Genomic DNA, 20109 nt, shown 5'->3' with positions numbered 1-20109 from the left:
GCTCCTCACCAGCAATGGAACAAAGCTGGATGGAGAATGACTTTGACGAGTTGAGAGATGAAGGCTTCAGAAGATCAAACTACTCCGAGCTAAAGGAGGAAGTTCAAACCAATGGCAAACAAGTTAAAAACTTTGAAAAAAAAAATACACGAATGGATAACTAGAATAACCAATGCAGAGAAGTCCTTAAAGGATCTGATGGAGCTGAAAACCATGACAAAAGAACTACGTGAAAAATGCACAAGCCTCAGTAACTGATGCGATCAACTGGAAGAAAGGGTATCAGCGATGGAAGATGAAATGAATGAAATGAAGCATGAAGAGAAGTTTAGAGAAAAAATAATAAAAAGAAATGAACAAAGCCTCCAAGAAATATGGGACTATGTGAAAAGACCAAATCTATGTCTCATTGGTGTACGTGAAAGTGACAGGGAGAATGGAACCAAGTTGGAAAACAATCAGCAGGATATTATCCAGGAGAACTTCTCCAACCTGGCAAGGCAGGCCAACATTCAAATTCAGAAAATACAGAGAATGTCACAAAGACACTCGTCGAGAAGAGCAACTGCAAGACACATCATTGGCAGCTTCACCAAAGTTGAAATGAAGGAAAAGATGTTAAGGGCAGCCAGAGAGAAAGGTCAGGTTACCCACAAAGGGAAGCCCTTCAGACTAACAGCTGATCTCTCGGCAGAAACTCTACAAGCCAGAAGAGAGTGGGGGCCAATATTCAACATTCTTAAAGAAAAGAATTTTCAACCCAGAATTTCATATCCAGCCAAACTAAGCTTCATAAGTGAAGGATAAATAAAATCCTTTACAGATAAGCAAATGCTGAGAGATTTTGTCACCACCAGACCTGCCCTAAAAGAGCTCCTGAAGGAAGCACTAAACGTGGAAAGGAACAACCAGTACTAGCCACTGCAAAAACATGCCAAATTGTAAAGACCATCGAGGCTAGGAAGAAACTGCATTAACTAACGAGCAAAATAACCAGCTAACATCATAATGACAGGATCAAATTCACACTTAGCAATACTAACCTTAAATGTAAATGGGCTAAATGCTCAAATTAAAAGGCACAGACTGGCAAATTGGATAAAGAGTCAAGACCCATCAGGGTGCTGTATTCAGGAAACCCATCTCATTTGCAGAGACACACATAGGCTCAAAATAAAGTGATGGAGGAAGATCTACCAAGCAAATGGAGAACAAAAAAAGGCAGGGGTTGCAACCCTAGTCTCAGATAAAACAGAGTTTAAAACAACAAAGATCAAGAGAGACAAAGAAGGCCATTACATGATGGTAAAGGGATCAATTCAACAAGAAGAACTAACTATCATAAATATATATGCATCCAATACAGGAGCACCAAGATTCATAAAGCAAGTCCTTAGTGACCTACAAAGAGACTTAGACTCCCACACAATAATAATCAGAGACTTTAACACCCCACTGTCAACATTAGAGAGATCAACAAGACAAATTTTAAAAGGATATCCAGGAATTGAACTCAGCTCTGCACCAAGCCGACCTAATGGGCATACACAGAACTCTCCATCCCAAATCAACAGAATATACATTCTTTTCAGCACCACACCACACATATTCCAAAATTGACCACATATTTGGAAGTAAAGCACTCCTCAGCAAATGTAAAAGAATAGAAATCATAACAAACTGTCTCTCAGACCACAGTGCAATCAAACTAGAACTCAGGATTAAGAAACTCACTCAAAACCGCTCAACTACATGGAAACTGAACAACCTGCTCCTGAATGACTACTGGGTACATAACGAAATGAAGGTAGAAATAAAGATGATCTTTGAAACCAACGAGAACAAAGACACAACATACCAGAATCTCTGGGACTCATTCAAAGCAGTGTGTAGAGGGAAATTTATAGCACTAAATGCCCACAAGAGAAAGCTGGAAATAAATGGACACCCTAACATCACAATTAAAAGAACTAGAGATGCAAGAGCAAACACATTCAAAAGCTAGTAGAAGGTGAGAAATAACTAAGATCAGAGCAGAACTGAAGGAAATAGAACCACAAAAAACCCTTCAAAAAATCAATGAATCCAGGAGATGGTTTTTTGAAAAGATCAACAAAATTGATAGACTGCTAGCAAGACTAATAAAGAAGAAAAGAGAGAAGAATCAAATAGATGCAATAAAAAATGACAAAGGGGATATCACCACTGATCCCACAGAAATACAAACTACCATCAGAGAATACTATAAAGACCTCTACATAAATAAACTAGAAAACCTAGAAGAAATGGATAAATTCCTCAACACATGCACCCTCCCAAGACTAAACCAGGAAGAAGTTGAATCTCTGAATAAACCAATAACAGGCTCTGAAGTTGATGCAATAATTAATAGCTTACCAACAAAAAAAGTCCAGGACGAGATGGATTCACACCCGAATTCTACCAGAGGTACAAGGCGGAGCTGGTACCATTCCTTTTCAAATTATTCCAATCAATAGAAAAAGAAGGAATCCTCACTAACTCATTTTATGAAGCCAGCATCATCCTGATACCAAAGACTGGCAGAGACAAAAAAAAAAAAAAAGAGTATTTTAGACCAATATCCTTGATGAACGTTGACACAAAAATCCTCAATAAAATACTGGCAATCCAAATCCAGAAACACATAAACAAGCTTATCCACCATGATCAAGTGGGCTTGATCCGTGGGGATACAAGGCTGGTTCAACATACGAAAATGAATACATGTAATCTAGCATATAAACAGAATCAAAGCCAAAAACCACAAGATTATCCCAATAGATGCAGAAAAGGCCTTTGACAAAATTCAGCAACACTTCATGCTAAAACCTCTCAATAAATTAGGTATTGATGGGACTTATCTCAAAATAATAAGAGCTATCTATGACAAACCCACAGCCAATATCATACTGAATGGACAAAAACTGGAAGCATTCCCTTTGAAAACTGGCACAAGACAGGGATGCCCTCTCTCACCACTCCTATTCAACATAGTGTTGGAAGTCCTGGCCAGGGAAATCAGGCAGGAGAAGGGAATAAAAGGCATTCAATTAGGAAAAGAGGAAGTCAAATTGTCCCTGTTGGCAGATGACATGATTGTATATCTAGAAAACCCCGTCGTCTCAGCCGAAAATCTCCTTAAGCTGATAAGCAACTTCAGCAAAGTCTCAGGATACAAAATCGATGTGCAGAAATCATAAGCATTCTTATACACCAATAACAGATAAAAAGAGAGCCAAATCATGAGTGAACTCCCATTCACAATTGCTTCAAAGAGATTAAAATACCTAGGAATCCAACTTACAAGGGATGTGAAGGACCTCTTCAAGGAGAACTACAAACCACTGCTCAATGAAATAAAAGAGGATACAAACAAATGGAAGAACATTCCATGCTCGTGGGTAGGAAGAATCAATGTTGTGAAAATTACCATATTGCCCAAGGTAATTTATGGATTCAATGCCATCCCTATCAAGCTACCAATGAGTTTCTTCACAGAATTGGAAAAAACTACTTTAAAGTTCATGTGGAACCAAAAAAGAGCCTGCATTGTCAAGTCAATCCTAAGCCAAAAGAACAAAGCTGGAGGCATCACGCTACCTGACTTCAAACTATATTACAAGGCTACAGTAACTGAAACAGCATGGTACTGGTACCAAAACAGAGATATAGACCAACGGAGCAGAACAGAGCCCTCAGAAATAATGCCGCATATATACAACTATATGATCTTTGACAAACCTGAGAAAAACAAGCAATGGGGAAAGGATTCCCTATTTAATAAATGGTGCTGGGAAAACTGGCTAGCCATATGTAGAAAGCTGAAACTGGATCCCTTCCTTACACCTTATATAAAAATTAATTCAAGATGGATTAAAGCTTACATGTTAGTCCTAAAACCATAAAAACACTAAAAGAAAACCTAGGCAATACCATTCAAGACATAGGCATGGGCAAGGACTTTATGTCTAAAACACCAAAAGCAATGGCAACAAAGGCCAAAATTGACAAATAGGAACTAATTAAACTAAAGAGCTTCTGCACAGTGAAGGAAACCACCATCAGAGTGAACAGGCAACATACAGAAAGGGAGAAAATTTTTGCAATCTACTCATCGGACAAAGGGCTAATATCCAGAATCTACACTGAACTCAAACAAATTTACAAGAAAAAAGAAAAAAACAAACAACCCCATCAAAAAGTGGGCAAAGGATATGAACAGACACTTCTCAAAAGAAATTTATGCAGCCAAAAAACACATGAAAAAATTCTCACCATCACTGGCCATCAGAGAAATGTAAATCAAAACCACAATGACATACCATCTCACACCAGTTAGAATGGTGATCATTAAAAAGTCAGGAAACAACAGGTGCTGGAGAGGATGTGGAGAAATAGGAACACTTTCACACTGTTGGTGGGACTGCAAACCAGTTCAACCATTGTGGAAGTCAGTGTGGTGATCCCTCAGGGACCTAGAACTAGAAATAGCATTTGACCCAGCCATCCCATTACTGGGTATATACCCAAAGGATTATAAATCATGCTTCTATAAAGACACATGCACACATATGTTTATTGTGGCACTATCACAACAGCAAAGACTTGGAACCAACACAAATGTCCAACAATGATAGACTGGATTAAGAAAATGTGGTACATATACACCATGGAATACTATGCAGCCATAAAAAATGATGAGTTCATGTCCTTTGTAGGGACATCGATGAAGCTGGAAACCATCATTCTCAGCAAACTATCGCAAGAACAAATAACCAAACACCACATATTCTCACTCATAGGTGGGAATTGAAGAGTGAGAACACATGGACACAGGAAGGGGAACATCACACACTGGGGCCTGTTGTGGGGTGTGGGAGGGGGGAAAGATAACATTAGGAGATATACCTAATGCTAAATGATGAGTTAATGGGTGCAGCAAAGCAACATGGCACATGTATACATATGTAACAAACCTGCACTTTGTGCACATGTACCCTAAAAGTTAAAGTATAACAATATTAAAAAATAATGTTTAGTCTTTTGCCTATTTTTTAGTCGGGTTTTATAATTATTATTGTTTAGCTTCTGATTTGTATGAGTTTCTGCTATATTTTGAATATTAACCTCTTATCATATATAGTTTGCAAATATTTTATCCCGTATAAATGTTTTCTTATTTTTTGCTGTGCACAATAGTTTAATACACTACAACTTTATGTCTGGTTTTATTGCTATACTTTTGATATCGTATTTAAAAAAAATTGCCAAGGCCAGTAGCATGGAGGCTTTTCATATGCTTTTTAAAAGATTTTCTTTTAAGGATTTATGTATTAAATTTAAGTATTTTAAGTCAATTTTTATGTCTGGCATAAGAAATATGATCAAGTTTTATTATTGTGCTTGCGAGTATCCAGTTTTCCCAGCACTAAGTATTGAAAGGCTACACTTTTTGTATTGCGTATTCATAGTGCCCTTGTCAAAGATTAACTTTAGATGCATAGATTTACTTCTGGGCTCTGTATTCTGTTCCATTGGTTTTTGTGTTTGTTCCTATAAACATTCCATTCTATTATGTTTACTGTAGTCTTGAAATGTAGTTTTAAATAATGAAGTATAATGTCCCCAGATTTCTTTTTATTTCTCATGATTGCTTTGGCCTTTCAATATTTCTTATAGTTTTATATACATTGCAGACTTTATTTTCTATTACTGTAAAAAGTGGCACAGGAATTTTTACAGGAATTTGAATTAATCTACAGATTACTTTGGATAACATGGTGCTTAGACAATATTCTTCTAATCCATAAACATGTAATATATTTACATTTATTTGTATCTTCTTCAATTTTTTTCATCAATATAATTTATTTTTTATTGTAAAGATCTTTCACCGCGTTTGTTAAATTTATTGCTAAGAAATCTATTATTTTGTTGCTATTGTAAATGAGATTTTTTTTCTTTTTTACTGGTTTGTTGCTAGCATATAGAAACAAAACTGATATTTGTATGTTAATTGTATATTCTGCTTCTTTACTGAGTGCATTTATTAGATGCACTGTTTATATATAGATGCATTAAATGCAGTATTTAAACGTACTATTTATGTTTTTTATATATAACATTATGTCATCTACAAACAGTGACGTTATTTCTTCTTTTCAATTTGGATCTTTTAGCTTTTCTTGCTTAATTATTTGACGTAGGACTTAATTATTCTATGTAGGACTTCCTATTCTATGTTAAAATAGAACCGTTAGAACGGGCATAATATAGACTTGCATTGGTGTTTGTGCATTTGAAGGAGCAAACACCTCTTTTCATTTATCGTTGTTGTTGTTGTTGTTTTGTTTTTGAGACGGAGACTCGCTCTGTCACCCAGGCTGGAGTGCTGTGGCACGATCTTGGCTCACTGCAACCTCCGCCTCCTGGGTTCAAGCAATTCTCTGCCTCAGCATCCCGAGTAGCTGGGATTACAAGTGCCAACCACCATGCCCGGCTAATTTTTGTATTTTTAGTAGAGACAGTGTTTCACCATCTTGGCCAGGCTGGTCTGGAACACCTGACCTCGTGATCCACCCACCTCGTCCTCCCAAAGTGCTGGGATTACAGGTGTGAACCACCATACCCAGCCAGCTCTTTTCATTTTTATAAACTGGTTTTAGTAGGTAAAGATCTTCATCTGTTGGGTCTCAAGGCTGATGAGATCTTTACTGGGTTTGCAGTAAAAAGGCTTGTAGCTGCATCACAAGGTGGCTGCCAAATCTGAAGTGGGTTTTACATTTAGTGGGCTTGTTACCAGGAGCACATGTGGTTGTGAGTTCTGTTAGGTTTTTGGGCAGGCTGGATTGTCTTCAAGGCTTTGTTTTGTGAAGCAGGCACTAGGGCAGGTTCTGCTATATGCTGGGCCTAATAGCAGATGTGTGGGTGAGTGTGGCTCCCACTGTGTACCTAGCAGGTGTTCCCCAGGTTATCTACAAACAGTGACTTTTGAGCTGTTTTGTGTGAGTCACGAGTATGATGTCCCCAACTTTTTTCTTATTCCTCATGATTGGCTTGGCCATTCAGCCTACATTGTAGGCTTGCATTTTCTATTACTATAAAAAGTGGGACAGGGATTTTGATACGGATTTGAGTTAAATTACAGATTGTTTTGGATAATATGACACCTTATTAACCAAAGGGCCTGGCTTTTCAAAATGACTCTTTTCAATCTTGGGTTTTAGCGAGGTTTCATAATGCCCTGTATCGCAAAGCTCACTATATTGCCCAGGCTGTTTTTGAACGCCTGGCCTAGAGCAGTCCTCCCGCCTCAGGTTCCTGAATGGAGGAGATTACTGTCATGAGCCATTGTGCCTGGATCTCTCGTAAAGTTACTTTGGTTGATGGATGGCTGACTAGTTTTTATTACTGCAGGGGAATACAAAAGTAGGGACCCCCTATTCCACCATCTTGATAATATCACTGTCTCCATACATTTCTTCCTTATTTTGTTCTCTTGTATGTTTGTGTGTTATTTTAGGTTCAAATATTAAGACCAATAGGCTAGGATTTATACATTGTGTAAAAGGTAAATTAGATAGCTAGTAGGTACCCTTATATATTATAAAGTTCACCTGTAAGATTAAGTTTAGTGCACGCAAAAAGGGCTCATTAAAATTTTCATCCACTTTCTTCAACTTCTATCCAAACTATGATATAATTTATGCCACAATTTTTATTTTATCAATTACTCTTAACCATATTTCATAAAATTTATATCTTTTCTTTATTTAGAAATGTAAGGCTATTATTTGCTTTAAAGGCTTTTTTATTTTGTGAAATAATAGCACCAATATTATAAATATTAATAGTGTAAATACTTATTCATTAAAATCTTCCCATTAGAGAATTTTATTAATTATTTTAGTGCATTTCTGTAAAATTGTACTGCCATACACCACAGGGCAATGATTCAAAATGCCTGGTCTTCACAGGTGCACAGCCACTGTTGAACATTGTGGTTATTTAGAAAAATTCTTTTCTAGTGTTATATCAATGTTCCAAACAAGATTTTATGGGTAAATAATTCTCCCATTCTAGTTTTGCAATTCCATGTTAACTGTATTTTTATTTTAGGGTAGGTTCCTTGACATTGGTTTATAGTATTTTTGGTTTTACCTAAGTATTATTTTGGATGACAGTGTGCAGCAACTTTTAATGTACAGTTTATGTCAATGTGCAGTTTAATTACAATATGAATCAGCCATATATTTATTCACAATTCAAGTTTAACAAACTTAATGAAAACTAAGCAAACTAACATTACATGATAAAGCCCCAATCAGCTATCTTATACTTAAGCAAATACACCAAAAAATATTTTGTAGCTTTATTGCTGCTTTTGTTCAAACTATGTTTTATATTCCCTATGACTAAGGAAATTTCTGACATTGCCCTACCAGGCTAAAGAAACAAACAAAAAGACAGTGATTATACTTGCAAGTAGCAGTTTGTTTAGAGCCCCAGATACTCCATCTGTAGACCACGATGCTCATATTTGTTTGTTTTAATAAGGCTGTAGCCCAAAACCTTACATTTTTGTGGAAATTAAAGCTTTTCACTTCCATACTAAAGACAGGACAGCCTCATGATCTAAATCCAAGGGTGATGGTTTAGAGTGAGGACCATTTCTTGTTGACACAGAGATGATTGAGTTCTTCCACAATAAATCTATGTGAGAGGCAGGTTGTGATAAGTTGGAAGTGTTGGCTGCCTTCATGGTCTCAAATTTCTCTGTCAAGTTCACCTCAGCACTGCTGTACCCCTGTTCTGCTGTCAGGTTGGGAATGCTTGGCCAGTAGTGGTTCTCCACATGGTCCTCAACTGCCGGTGCTTCCCTGATCCACTGCCTGCCAGAAATGCAATTGTAGCAGAGGAGGCTGGTAAGGGGACAGAAGCCAGAGATGGTAACTGGCCACCGCCTCACTGGGGAAGAGAGTGGTGGGCTCTCAATCCTAGCTCACATGCAAAGTGCCATTTTCATCCCAGCACCCAGCGGTGTCCCCCATAATGTGCACTGCCTGGTCTGAGGTAAATGGAGAGCTCAGCTAAGGCCTAAAGTTGAAAAGGGGCTTTCCAGAGCCCCCAGTGTGCTGGACATCTCACCAGCCATGGAAAGAGTCTGTGTCCTTGTGGCCACAGACAGGCAATAATGGGAGCCTGCCCACATTTCAGGGCCTTCTGGAGTCTTCACTTGAGAGTTCAGCTCTGGCAACAGAGAACACTTCTGGTGTCCAGAGATTCTCAGTGCCTGGTGGATGTAAAACTGATTGATGGCATCTGCTGGCTTCTGGGAGCACTGCTTGGCCATCCTTATCTGTGAGCCCTAGCCAAGGCACTGCAGAAAGCTTGGTCTCTGGCTAGCATTCTGGACTGTGAGACAGCGTGGCTGCAGCTAGCACGGGATGGAGAGAGTACAGTGTGGTGAAGTGGGGACAGTGGGCATTCTGCCACATGGCCTAGGGTTTCTCCTGACTCTAGACTGCCCAGGTGCGGTGACCAGAAGGCAAATGGTTTCTAGGCCACAGCTCAAGGAGGGAAAACCCAGGCTGAGCCTGGTGATGGTTCTGAGTTGAGGAGACGAAGCTGGGAGTCCAGGGAGACTAAAGAAGCTCAGATAAACTCTGCAGGGCAGAGTATTCAGGGAATGAAAAGGACAAAGACACGAAACAAAAAAGCTCCAGAGTCTTCACCTAAATACTGATCAACACATGTATGTGTGTAAACTACAAGTCTGGGGGAAAAAATACCTGAAGGAAACAGAAAGAACAATGCTTGAACCTCCCACAGAACCGGGCATATTTGGTGTTCCCACCGGCAACAGTGGACAAATCATACTTCCTAGACCATTGGATGGAACACTCAGAAAAGAATTGCCTCAGTAGTGTGCAACATTAGATCTAGGATGAGGCTGCTAAGGTCCTACTTAACAAGACCTCAAAGAAAATCCTCAAAGAACCAAAATCTTTCCAGATAATTTAACTGCATCCTAGAACATAGCTCAATAATATTTATAGGAACCCAACAATATCCAACACACAATAAGATAAATTTCACGTTGTCTGCCATCCAGCTGAAAATTACCAGGCATGTGAAGAAAAAGGAAATGTCTCAATAATAAGAAGAAAACTTGATCAATAGATACAGAAATGTCAAATAAGATAGAATTAGTAGGCAACGATATTAAAACACTTATTGTAATGATAACATTCCACAAGAAGAAGGTAAAGGGAAGTTAGAACATGGAAGTAGAGACATGGAAGACCCAGCTTGAATTTCTAGAGATGAAAAATACAATGTCTGAGATGAAAAATATACTAAATGGCATTTAATGTAGAATAGATATTATACAAAAAAGGATTAGTCAACTGGAAGACGTAGCATCAGAAACTATCAAAAATGGAACATGGAGAAAATAATGGAAAAAACTGAACAGAAAATCAGAACCAACAGGACTAATATATGTGGAATTGGAGTTCCTGAAGAAGGTGGGGAGGAGTAGAAGAAAAAGTATTTGAAAAAGCTCTGGCTGAAAAATTTAAATTTGAGAAAAACTGTAAACGCAGAGATCTAAGAACCAACGAACCCCTAGCACAAGAGACATGAGGATGACACACTGAAGCACATCATAATCAAATTGCCCCAACCCAGTAACAAAGAGAAAATCTGAAAGGTTACCAAAGGGAAAAGGACATTATACAGAGAGGAACAAAGATGAAAATAGGCTGAGCGTGGTGGCTCACACCTGTAATCCCAGCACTTTGGGAGGCTGAGTCAGGGTGATCACTTGAGACCAGAAGTTCAAGACCAGCCTGCGCAACATGGCAAAACCCCGTCTCTACTAAAAATACAAAAATTAGCAGGGCATGGTGGCACGCATCTGTAATCCCAGCTACTCAGGAGGCTGAGGCAGGGAGAATCGCTTGAACCTGGGAGGCGGAGGTTGCAGTGAGCTGAGATGGCACCATTGCACTCCAGCCTGGGCGACAGAGCAAGACTCTGTCTCAAAAAAAAAAAAAAAAAAAAAGGCAGACATCTGGTTAGAAAGAACGCAAGGTCAGGCGTGGTGGCACATGCCTGTTATCCTAGTACTTTAGGAGGTCAAGGCAGGATGATCACTTGAGCCCAGGAGTTCTAGACCAGCCTGGGCAACATGGCAAAACCTGGCCTCTACATAAAATGCAAAAATTAGCTGGGTGTGGTGTTGCATACCTGTAGTCCCAGCTACTTGGGAGGCTGGGGCGGGAGGATTGCTTGAACCCAGGAGGTAAATGTTTCAGTGAGCTGAAATCATGCCACTGCACTGCAGCCTGGGTGACAGAGGGAGACCTTGACTCAAAAAAACAAAGAAAAGAAATAATGCAAACTACAGGATAGTGGAGTGACTTCGATAAAATACTTAAGGATAAAACGATTGCCAGTCTAGAATTCTACACCCAGAAAAAATATCTTTCAAAAATGATAGTGAAATAAAGACTTTCAGACATTAAAAAGCTTGAAGAATGCATTAACAGCACGTCCTCACTACAAGGAATATTAAAGGAAATCCTTCAGGCAGAGGGAAAGTGAAACCAGATGGAAGTCCAGATCTACACAAAAGAATGTAGAGCACCAGAGATGGCAAATGTGTGAGCAAAAATACAACATTAAGAAGCATTTTTAAAAGATAATTGTTTAAGGCAAAAATGATAACAAATTAATGTGAGTTTACAGCACATACAGAAGCAAAATGCATGAAAACAATAACACAAAACCCAAAAGAAGGGAAATGAATGGGCACTGTTTTAAGGTTCTTATCCTCTATGTGAAGTGGTATAATGTTGATGGCAGCCAATGCTAAGTTAAATACATATACTGTATTAATCTGTTCTTGAACTGCTATAAAGAAATGTCTGACACTTCTCAAAAGAAGACATTTATGCAGCCAAAAAAACACATGAAAAAATACTCATCATCACTGGCCATCAGAGAAATGCAAATCAAAACCACAACATCATCACTGGCCATCAGAGAAATGCAAATCAAAACCACAATGAGATACCATCTCACACCAGTTAGAATGGTGATCATTAAAAAGTCAGGAAACAACAGGTGCTGGAGAGGATGTGGAGAAATAGGAACACTTTCACACTTGGTGGGACTGTAAACTAATTCAACCATTTTGGAAGTCAGTGTGGTGATTCTTCAGGGATCTAGAACTAGAAATACCATTTGACCCACCCATCCCATTGCTGGGTATATACCCAAAGGATTGTAAATCATGTTGCTATAAAGACACATGCACACATATGTTTATTGTGGCACTATTCACAATAGCAAAGACTTGGAACCAACACAAACGTCCAACAATGATAGACTGGATTAAGAAAATGTGGCACATATACACCACGGAATACTATGCAGCCATAAAAAATGATGAGTTCATGTCCTCTGTAGGGACATCGATGAAGCTGGAAACCATCATTCTCAGCAAACTATCACAAGGACAAAAAACCAAACACCACATGTTCTCACTCATAGGTGGGAATTGAACAATGAGAACACATGGACACAGGAAGGGAGATATCACACACCGGGGACTATTGAGGGGTGGTGGGAGGGGGGAGGGATAGCATTAGGAGATATACCTAATGCTAAATGACGAGTTAATGGGTGCAGCACACCAACATGACACATGTATACATATGTAACAAACCTGCACATTGTGCCCATGTACCCTAAAACTTAAAGTATAATAATAATACTTTAAAAAAATAATAAATAAATTTAAAAAAAAAGAAATGTCTGAGACTGGGGCTGGGCATGGTGGCTGACGCCTGTAATCCCAGCACTTTGGGAGGCTGAGACGTGTGGATTATGAGTTCAAGAGATTGAGACCATCCTTGCCAACATGGTGAAACCCTGTCTCTACTAAAAATACAAAAAAAAATTAGGTGGGCTTGGTGGCATATGCCTGTAGTCCCAGCTAAGCTACTCGAGAGGCTGAGGCAGCAGAATCACTTGATCTAGGGAGGCAGAGGTTGCAGTGAGCCGAGATTGCACCACTGCACTGCAGCCTGGGCGACAGAGTGAGACTACGTCTCAAAAAAAAAAAAAAAGTCTGAGACTGGGTAATTTATGAAGAAAAGAGGTTTAATTGGCTCACAGTTCTGCAGGCTGTACAGGAAGCATGATTCTGTCATCTGCTCGGCTTCTGGGGAGGCCTCAGGGAGCTTACAATCATGACGGAACGCAAATGGGAAGCAGGCACATCTTATGTGACTGGAGCAGGAGGAAGAGAGAGAGGGGGAGGTGCCACACACTATTAAACAACCAGATCTTGTGAGAACTCACTCGCTATATAGTACCAAGTGGGGATGGTGTTAAACCATGAGAAACTGGCTCCATGATCCAATCACCTTCCTCCAGGCCCCACGTTTGGCATTGGGGATTACATTTCCACATGAGATTTGGGTGGGGACACAGATCCAAACCATATGATATACCATAAACCATAGAGAAATGGTTAAAACTCAAAACCAAATGAAGCACAAATAGTTACATGTAAAAGGCCAACAAAGAAGATTAAATGAAATAAAAATACTCAACAAATTCAAAAGAAGTCAAAGAGGAAAAGGAGAACCAACTATTGATGGGACAAATAGAAATCAAACAGGAAGATGACCAAGTAAAACCAATCTCTCCGGCATTCCACCAGTTGTGTGTGATTATTTAACAACTCTCTGCCTCTGATAAGAATACCTGTCACACAGGGTTGTCATCAGAGCTTGCCACATGTGATATGGAAAGCCTGCTGTTTACAGACCTGCAATCATTATACATTAGCTCATATTGTTGGTAGCAGAGACCCAGGTCTCTGTGTTGGTCATGCTGAGAGCTCCCTTCTCATTGCTCTGTTTTCCTCCTCCTTTGATCCCTTTCTGTACTTCCACGCCCCACACCGTCTGATTGGAGAAGATTCTCAGCCTCTCGGTCTGCAAATGTTCAAAGTCTATGAATCAAATAGCCAACAAATGTATTTCTGTACGTTTATCTGTTACGCAGGGATCCAGGAGAAATACTTTCCTTCCTGCAAGAAGTCCGTGGCTGCTGATGCCAAGAATCTGCTCTCTCTGTCCTCTTGTCTTTTCTGATCTGCATATTCTCAACTGCCCTGCACTTCTGGGAAGACTTTACACAGGGACAACTATGAGTTTTTGTAAGAAGATGAGTAGTCACCACTTTTGGAACCATCCATTAGACATTCCAATATTGCTGCAGACATGGACTCTAGCATGTTCTCTTTTTCTCTGACACCCATCCCTTCCCCCGTTGGCCACAGCAACTAGGGTTTGCTCTTCAGCTATGGCAGTGCCTTCCTCTGGGGAACTGTGACTTTCTTTATACCCTATCCAATAACACAATGTGTCCTTATACACAGAAGGTGTTCAATATACATCTGTTGACGGGATTTCATCACAGTTAAATCTGTGGAGAGTTCAGCAGATAAGTGAGTTGCTCAAGATGGTCAGAGGCTGTCTTCTTCCATTTGGGCTGCCGTAACAAAATACCTTAGCCTAGGGGGCTTATAAGCAGCAGAAATTTATGTCTTATAGGTCTGGATGCTGGCAAGTGGAAGGTCAAAGTAGTGGCAGATTAGGTGTCTGTTGAGTACCTGTTCCTTATAGAGGGCACCTCCTAGCTGTGTCCTCAAATGGTGGAAGGAGAGAACAAGCTCCATTGGCTCCCTTTTACAAGGCCACTAATCCCATTCATGGGGTCTTTGCTTTCATGATGAAATCACTTCCTAAAGTCTTTGCCTCCTAATTCAAACCTAACCTATCAGGGGTTACATTTCAACACACGGATTTTAGGGGCACACAAACATTGACTATAGCAGAGACGTAGCTGGACCTGGGTCTGGGACCTTCTGGGTCCAGCTCCATTATGACACTCACACTGCACATGGCCTCCCACATGATGTAATTCTGTTCTGTGACATTGTGCCCATGAGGCAGGGATGCAGTAGAGGCCTCTGCAGACATGGCTTGTTCTTAGGACGTCCGCCTGGCTTTGTGCTGCAGGCCTGGAAAAATCCACCAGCTGCCCACTCTCATGCCTCACTCAGGTTCGTGGGTCCCTCCAGGCACATGTCAGATAGCCCACTCAATTTTTTACTTGCCCCACCTCCCTGGGTTCCCTTCTGAACTCAGGGACCATGGATGGAGCTGGGAGTCTCTGTTTTTAGTTCATGCTCTTGTCTCCTATTTGGGAACAATGCCCAGCCAAGGGAATCTCTTTCCTACTGTTTTCTAAGAACATCAGGGGCTTCCTCCAAACTCTTCACCCACTCCCTCCATAATTCCTTCTCCCTCGGGGACACAGGGCACAAGCCCACCTCCTGTGTGAAGATCCTGCCACAGGGTGGCTCTTTGGTTTTCTGCGGGTATCCAGAGAAGAAGCTAAAGGTGAATGCACTCCGGAATCCGGGAGCACTGGCGATTTTCTCTCCTTAGCTCAGAGAGCATCCCCACAGATAGCCCTAGCTCCACCCCGGGCCCCCTGAATCCATACCATAAAATGTATGTCAGTTTGTTCAACTAAGGACCCCGCTGAGTATTTAATCCCTATTTAAAGATGATGTTTATTTTATTTTTGAGTTTAAATTAATCAGCCTCAGTATACAGAATTAGATAAGGCCGGGATTTAGCTCCCCTGGAATGATTCATTTCACATCGAGCCTTCTTAACTCTTTGGCTGCAGAGGGGAAGTGCCTGTGTCTTTCTCTGCAGAGTTGCCTAGGGCTGGCCAGGTGAACAGACACGCTCCCTCCTCCTCATCCTGCCAGCCAGGGCACGGTGTGTGCTTATGATGCAGGGAGTTAGGATACTAGCCTTTTCATCACAACAGTCATAAATCCTCACACAGGGAAATAGAGATAACATACAATTAGGAAAAAAAGAAAAAAGAATCAGTCTTGAATTCTGCTACCTAAAGATAACCATTGTTACCATGTAGGCAAGCTTCCTTTCATCCTGAGTCAAGTGTTTAAAAAATATGGCTCAATATTACAAACACACAGGACTGCATAGAGGATAATGGTATTAAACTTTCATGTACCTCCCAGTTAAAATTCAAATATGGTAACTTTTGGATGCATTTGCTCCAGAGTTTAAGGGAAGAAAACATTACAGATTCAGCCATAATGTTCAAGCTGACACTCGAGTTATATGCCCCTTTTCCAGTCCAGTTACCACCTCCCTCCCACTATTCTGAAGTCAATGTGTGTCTTCCTATCCATGTTTAATACCTAGAGTGCATGTCCATGAAGAATGGATAGTGTTTTTTGGTCTGTTTTTGCAATTGTATACAAATAGCAGTCCATACATACTCTCCTGAAAGTTGCTTTTCCCTTCAACAATTTCTTCCAGATGACTCTAGAATTCTGCATTTCTGGTGAGCAGAGGATGCGTGCCTCCCCCTGCAACCCCCATCCCTAGGTGATGCTGATGTTCTGGTCCAAAGCCTGCACATAGCCTGGTGAGGCTTCGGGTCTTGGGACAGGTCTGTTGTCAGCCCTTCCTAGGAAGCACAGCCAGATGACCTTGGGGCTGGAGTCCTCACAATGCCCCTCGCCAGTAGTGCTCACATCCATCTTCACTCATCTTCATCAATATTTGTTATCGCACTTTTTGATATTGTTCTTGGAATTTGCAGTGTAGCTGAACGCGTGCCTTGTGTTTTCCAGCCCTTCGGGTCTCCTTCTCTGTGAATTGCTCCTGGCCCATATGTCTGTTGGATCTTTGGTTTCTCCTTGCTGACTTATAAGTGCTATTTTTTTTTTTAGAAGGAGTTTTGCACTTGTTGCCTAGGTGGGAGTGCAATGGCAGTACCGCGGCTCACCGCAACTTCCACCACCCTGGTTCAAGCGATTCTCCTACCTCAGCCTCCTGAGTAGCTGGGATTACAGGTAAGTGCCACCACGCCCAGCTAATTTTGTATTTTTAGTAGAGACGGGGTTTCTCCATGTTGGTCAGACTGGTATCGAACTCCCGACCTCAGGTGATCCACCTGCCTCAGCTTCCCAAAATGCTGGGATTACAGGCATGAGTCACCACGACTGGCCAATTTTGATTTTAATGATCTGGATATCAATGCTTTTTTGGCCAAATACCTTACAAATATGTTTTCCCTATTGGTGCACTGTATTAGTCCATTTTCACACTGCCGATAAAGACATAACCCAGACTGGGAAGAAAAAAAAGGTTTAATTGGACTTACAGTTCCACATGACTGAAGAGACCTCAGAATCATGGTGGGAGGTGAAAGGCACTTCTTACATGACAGTGGCCAGAGAAAAATAAGGACGATGCAAAAGTGGAACCCCGGATAAAACCGTCAGATCTCATGAGACTTATTCACTACCAGGAGAACGGTATGGGGGAACAGCCTCCATGATTCCAATTATCTCCCACCAGTTCCCTCCCACGACACAGGAGAATTATGGGAGGACAATTCAAGGTGAGATTTGGGTGGGGACACACAGCCAAACCATATCATGCACTGTCTTTGTCTTTTAACTTTATTCATGGCCTTTTTGTCAGATCAAAGCTTCTACATTTAATACAATTGAATTTATCAGTAATTTCTTTTATGGTGTCTGTGTTTTGTGTCATATTAAAAAAGTTTTTCTCTGCTTAATGTCATAAAATATGTCCTCTGTTTCTTCTAAAAATTGGAAATCTGCTTTTCATATTTTGTTTTATTTCCTTTGTTCTTTGATTCGTAGGGATGTGAGGTAGAAATCTCTAGTAGTTAACTCTTGCTTTGTAACAAGTAACCCCACACCTCAGAGGCCTACGACCATAGGCCACCATTTCTCACTCATGAGCATGGGTTGCTTGGGAGGTTTCAGCTCGAAATGTGGTGGCTGAGCTGGATATGCTCCAAGTGTCTCTGATCCTCATGGGGTTGGGGCCTGCCAGGGTGCCTTCTTCTCATGGCAATGGCAGGAGTGCAAAGAACAAAGGGAAATGTGAAGATCTCTTATCTTACCACCCAGGCTCAGAATGGGCAGACTACCACTTTACCACATCCATTGGCCAAAGTGAGTCAAGTGGCCAAACCAGAAGTCAAGGGCAGGAAGTTTAAGTATGAATCCCATCTCCACGTGCTATGATTTCCTGGGCTTTCAACTTCTTGAGGCTGAATTGTTTTACTCTCACCTCCCCAGACTGCAGAAAACACATTTTCTCCAGGACTCATTGAGCCATAGGGCAGAATGATTGTAGTTGACAAGGACTAGATGGAACTCAAGGCTCCAGCCTCTGTGCAGTGGATAGGTGTCATCTGGCCACTGAGGCCACTTCCTTCCCCTTGTCCCCATCTAGGGCCCCTGTTCTGCTCCAATCTCCCTGTCATTCTGCCCAGGCCTTCTAGGCATCAGCCTCTTAATGGTCCCTGGATTTGTTCCCTGTCTTCACTTCTATTATGTGAGGGTTTCCATCCTTATTTTGTATAGGAGGACTGGACTGAGTCAACTCAGCCTGTCACGTCCCCACTCTCAGAACCTGGGTAACCCTGAGTGCTCAGCATGACTGGGGTCCCCCGGTGTCTCCCTCCACAGCACGTTCTGAAGGCATAGGAGCTGGACTGACATTCGCGACACCTAAACCTTTGTTCCACTTCTGCCATGACAGCTTCATTGGTCCAGGCAAATCATGGCAGCTCTCTATACCTCATTTTTTTATTCCTCACACAATGGAATGACATTACCCTCAGTGCTTATGTAAGGGAGGAGAAATGATTCCCCTGCCTTCTCCCCGTTTTTGCATTTGCCAGAGAATCAGACTTTTGTGTCTGGCCAAGAATATAGGGAAGGAAGAGCAAGTAAGCTTTGGGCGCAAAGAGGGCATTTGGGGGTTTCAATTAAGCAAAGAGAGTCGGGGGAAGAGAGGGGTGGTGGAGCATGATCTTTGGCCAATAGTGAGGAACTAATGAAGTGCAATGTGCATGGGTTAGGGTGTGTAGCAGCCTGGGTCCCATTCAAAGATAGAAAGCACACAGTGGGTCTAACGGGGAAGTGGAGTATAAAGGATTGCAACTATGATAAAAGAGTCACTGTAAGACATAAAGCAACTCTGCCTGGTGCCCTAGTGCAGAGGGAGGTACCCAAGGAAGCACAGATTTGAAAGGTGTTCAGATGTCATTAAATGTGGTTCAGCCACCATATAAGAGACGTTTGTGGGTTTGGGCAGGCTGGAGCTAGTCAGCAGCTTTTGCACGAGCACTAGGCCACCCACTGGAGTGCATGTGAGGGAGCTGGCCATGAGCTGCTGGAGTGCAGGGGAGGGAGCCTGCTGTGAGCCGCTGGTGTGCAGAGGAGGGAGCCGGCCGTGAGCACCTGGTGCAGGTGAGGCAGCAGGCCGTGAGCCATTGGAGCAGGTCAGGGAGCTGGGCATGAGCCGCTGGAGTGCAGGTGAGGGAGCTGGCCGTGAGCCCCTGGTGCAGGGATGCATGGCGGGAGTCTGGCTGCCTTTGTAGGGCAGGAAGCCTCCAGAACGCGTGGGTCCCGCAGGGTCTGGCAGAAGGAATGGCAGTTCTGTGTGGACCCTCTAGACTACAGGTCACTGTGTGCAGGTTGCACAAGGAATACAAGAGGGGGTCTGGGCAACTTTTCAAGAACTTTCATATCACATGGGCCCTGCAGCGTTTTGGTTTCCATGTCGAGATGTTGCAAGCCAAGGCTACAAGGTGGCTGAGGGACCACGCCTTGGTCTGTGGTTGGGGCTTGAACATGATCAAAGCCCAGCCAGAGAGCTCCTGTCCCCCGCAGTCTCTCCATCCTCTACCTAGAGGCCTGCAGAATGTTCACTTCCAGAAGGTATATTGAACAGTGTTTCCCAGATTATCACAGTGCACATATTGAAAGGTGCACTAGGAGCTGGGAGGCAATAGACTGAATACTGACACTAGAGACGCTGGCTCATGGTAACGAAGAGAAGCTGAAAAGGAGTGGGAAAGAACTAACTGTAATTTTACATCAATGATCTGCATCTTTGTTTTGAA

This window comes from Pan paniscus, chromosome 21 (assembly GCF_029289425.2).
Source record: "Pan paniscus chromosome 21, NHGRI_mPanPan1-v2.0_pri, whole genome shotgun sequence".
Classification (NCBI taxonomy): Eukaryota; Metazoa; Chordata; class Mammalia; order Primates; family Hominidae; genus Pan; species Pan paniscus.
Note: the sequence above shows the minus strand (reverse complement) of the source record.